The sequence below is a fragment of the Chrysochloris asiatica genome, unplaced genomic scaffold, assembly GCF_000296735.1.
Source record: "Chrysochloris asiatica unplaced genomic scaffold, ChrAsi1.0 scaffold00454, whole genome shotgun sequence".
Lineage (NCBI taxonomy): Eukaryota > Metazoa > Chordata > Mammalia > Afrosoricida > Chrysochloridae > Chrysochloris > Chrysochloris asiatica.
In genome coordinates, this window is record NW_006408972.1 from 91,419 (window position 1) to 96,131 (window position 4,713).

A 4,713-nucleotide genomic window follows, 5' to 3' on the forward strand; every position below is an offset into this window, starting at 1 on the left:
ACATGCACAAGAGTGCAGTGATGCACAAGATGAAGATCAGAGAAGCACATTCTATAGTGAAAGAATGAGCAGAGTCATGGAAACAGGCAATAGCGTGGTGTATGCCACTGCCACTCAGCACTTGGCTAAGGCTGGACCCCCAAATGTAAGGAGGGAGTGGCAGGCGATGTTTACAGAGAGAGAGCATGGAGAGAGAGGACCTCTCCTGTTCCAGTGTGAAGGAGCAGCCTCCTCCCTTCCAGAGTCAGAATCTTTCTCCCTTCCATCCACAAGCAGGCAAACTGGATGGTCATGTGGGTCTGAGATTACTTTAAGGGAAACAGTCAGTTCTCTGTTTCTACATCCCTAAGCAAGTCAGGCAAGGGGTTGTCAGTCCACTGGATGAATGGACATAAAAGGAAGCAAAGGAAGAAATTGATGGTTTTGGTCTCGTCCCATGTTTAAGAGCCCTAAGAGCCCATCAGATGCTTCTCGGGACAATTTAAGCATCTCTTAAAAGGTTATTCTGAGTCTTAGCACATCATCTTAAATGGCTCTCACTGTCCTGAGCACTGTGCAGCAGACACTGTATTTTCAGCTCTTAAGACAAGTCTTATGAAGAGCTTAAAAGCCCATTTTCCCAGGTCACTGTGAAGCTCGGCTCTCTATATCCTGACCCCCAACTCCCACACACACCTTCACAAGCATCATTCAGAGGAAGGAAAAGGGCTTCTCCAGCCCATCATGGAGGATAGAAAGAATTTACAGAGCCTGCCTTCAACCATGGAGTCCTTGGGTGGTGCAAACCATAACACACTCAGTTGCTAACTGAAAGATTGCAGGTTCGAGTCCACCCTGGAGATCTACATCAAAAAAATCAGCTATTGAAAACCCAGTTGAGTACAGCTCTACTCTGACATACATGGGGTAATCATGAGTCTGAATCAACTCAATGGAAAATGGTTAAAAATATAACAGTGCTAGGCTACTGCTCCTTGAAAATCCTATACAGAGTCACTATAAGTCGAAACTGACTTGACGGTACTTAACAACAACAGTAAAGGAGAGTGTTGGTATGGTACTGTAAGATAAGCACTGGACTGCTAACTACAAGGTCAATGTTTCAAACCCACCAGCTGTTCCTCAGAAACTCTATACAAAGTCACTATGAGTTGGAACCAACTCAACAGCGCTCAACAATAACTACAAGATGAGTGTTTGATCAATCATTTGGGCACCATAGCCTAGCCAAGTTGGCATATAGAGGTGGCCATCACACCAGGAGAAGCTAATTTGGGTATACCATAAAGGATACTGGGATCACACACATTTGGGAAATGTGGATTTAGCGAGAGGAGAAAGAGTTCTTATTGCCAGTCTTCTTGGGGAGGGAAGTGTGCAGAGTGTGATGGCTCACCCAAGAAGGGAATGTCCAGTCCGATTCTCTACAGAACTCTTCTCTCCAGCCCCCAACACTGGCTGTCCACTGAGCATCCTGGGAGAGTGACTCTGAGACCCAGCCCACAGCCCCAATGTTGTCTGTCCATATTCTGTTCCCACAGACCACTACTTCTCATTATTTAATGAACTCTATTTAAGAAAAAAAATTACACAACAAATTTCTCCCAAGCCTTTCATCTGTAAATCTCTACTTTTCTAGCCAAGCATCTGTACACATCCTATTCCTCCACTTAATTGATCATTTGCTAAAAACATGTGGGGACCATGTCTGGCTTCCACTGGCTTCACAAAGGGGAAAGAGAAGCAAATTCAAAATCAACCCAAATGGGGTTGGGGGTGGGGGTACAAAGGCACGAAGTGACTGGCTTACAATTTTCAAGAGGAAGCCTAGTTTCAGAAGGTGCAGGGAAGGCAGAATCTCCACTGAGTGATTTCCACCCTGTCTACCTGGGGCTGGTGAAAAGAGATGGGGATAAGATTCTTGTGGTTCAATAGTGAATAACTGCTATCAGGACTGATTGTAAGTGATGCAAATGTAAAAGTAGTCATTTTGTAACAAAAGGAGGGGAGTGTTTGACCTTGAAGTCCAGAAGCAGAAGACGCTGTGACCATCAAGGGAGAAGAGTGGAGTGCGGGACCCTATGCAGAGAAGCAGTGACCCCAGAGATGGAGGCAGAGACAATGACACGGAGAGATGGAGCATCTGGGGACCCTGGACTAGGAGGGAGAGGGGCTCTTCTGCGTCTTGCCCCTCTTGTATTGACCTCCTCAACACCCAAACTAAACCCCCAATCCCAACCCCACTGTTGTGGTTACCTTATATTCCATTAACTCTTCCATCCACTTAAGACCGTCTATTTTATCCTGTAATCTACATGACCTTCTCACCACTTGGATCTGTTCCTCTGTGTTTACCTTCTTTCACATTGTAATTGTTTTGATCATACATTGCCCTCCCAGATCTTCTGTTCTTATAATTTTATTCTGTTCTTGACTCTTCCATTTATCAATTGGGTTCAGGGTAATGCTACCACATACATCATTCTCTGGTTGTTGTCTGTTCTTGTTGGTTCTCAGTCCACAGAACTTCCATTGGGATGTTTTTCATACCAGAGTTGGCTTTGGCAAAATCCCTCATCTTCTGTTTATCCTGGAATGTTTTGATTACACCATCGTATTTCATTGACAGCTTTGCTAGGTCGAGGATTCTTGGTTGGCAGTTTTTTTTTCTTTCAAAGTTTTATATACGTCTCCCCATTGTCTTCTTGCCTGCATGGTTTCTGTTGAGAGATCCAAGTTTAATCTGATTTGTTTGCCTTTGTTTGTTACACTTTTCCCCAGCTGCTTGCAGGATTCTGTCCTTATATTTGATTTTGGAGTGCTTGATTATTATATGTCTTAATGATTGTCTTTTAGGGTCTATCATTCCTGGGGTTCATTGAGCTTCTTGAATGCTTATCTTTTTGCTTTTCAGGATGTTAGGGAAATTTTCTTCCAGAAGCTCATCAGTTATCTCCTCTGTGGACTTGTGTGATTCTTATTGTTCCATAATGCCAATAATTCTTAAGTTATTACTCTTCATGTTGTCCAACATGAATCTTAGGCCTTCTTCAGATTTTTTAATCCCTTTTTTGTGCTTGCTCTTCTATCTTAGTAGTGTTGAGAGATTCATCTTCTAGTTCACTAGTTCTGGCTTCTATCTCTTCAGTTCTACTCCTTTGCCCTTTCAGTATATTGTCCATATCGGATATTCTATTATTAATTGTTTGGATCTCTTTCTGTAGGTTTTTAATTGTTTCCAATGCTGTATCTATCTTATTTAATTGTTCCTGTAGCATTTTCCTGACTGCTTCCTTATTTTTCTCCATTGTGTAGTGTTTTGATACATTTTTAAATCATTTTTCTAAATTCCTTCTCAATGCCTGCCCATTTCCAAAGCCTGCCCATCTTCCAGTATGGAGTGTAGGTCTACTTCCGGCTCATTTGCCTCAGTCATTTTATCTCATTTCTGGACATGTGTTGATATGATCATCTGTTTCTGTTTTGGGGAAATATTCAGGAGTTATCTGTGGCTTAATACTTAGATGGGTGTGTATTTTGGTATTTTTTATGCTTTATGATTGCCTACAGGTAGATGTGATCAAGAGATGGGCTTCTGCTTTCACTCTTCTTTCTGGGAAATTTCAAGATGCCATTGTTGGTTTTTGTGATGTAACTCAGGATTTAATTTTTTAGTCTGCCTGTCCTGCTCCACAACCCCCATGCAGGCCTTTTTCCAAGTGATACACCGTTCAGGGCCGGCTGTGGCTGTTTTACACTGCCATTTGGTTTTAAGTGTAAAATGTTACTTTAAATTTAGAGGAGATCTGTGCACATGCATATTAGTACCCTCTGGGATAGGGGTGGAGTGTCCACTCACTCAGGCACCCCCTCTAGTCACCAGAATGGAAGTGCACAGACAGCAAGAGACCAATGAACAGATACAAAAAATAATAATAAATAGTGTCCACACCTTTATCACTGTGGTTCTCTCAGGCATCTGTGGCTGCTCTGATCCTTCCCCCGCTTGGTCTCACCCAAAATGGTGGCTCTGGGAACAGCTGAGCATCTTGAAGTAGAAAGTGATGGATTTCTTGCTTCTGTCATCAATTCCTCTAGCTTAAGCCTCCCAACCTTCTAAATTTTCCTTTAAATGTGGTTCAGAGTTCTGGCACCATCCCCTAAGCCTGCTTTGTCCAGTATTCTGTGTTGTGGCTGACGGATCTCCTCATCCAGTATTCTGTGTTGTGGCTGATGGATCTCCTCACTGCACTTCTACTCAATCCTGCCATCTTGTTTGTTCTCTTCCTTCCATCTTCTTTTGATGCTTTCTGCAACATTAAAAAATTTGCCCAGAGAATCCTTCAATAAAGAAAGTCAAGGCTTGACTTTTTCTTCGGTTTCCCCAGCTTGAGAAATGCTGAGCGTGTTCTTCCTTTTTTGGTTTTCTGACTCCAAATCTTTGCACATTTTGTTGTAATATTTGGCTTTATCTTCTTGAGGTGATCTTTGAAATTTTCTGTTCAGCTCTTGTACCTCCCCATTTCTTCCATTTGATTTAGCATCTCTATGTTGGAGAGCAAGTTTCAATGTCTCTTCTGACATCCATTTTGACCTTTTCCTTCTTTCTTGTCTTCTTAATGACTTTTTGCTATCTGTATGATGCTCTTGATGTCATCCCACAACTCTTCTAGTCTTCGGTCTTTAGTGTTTAATGCATCAAATCTGTTCTTC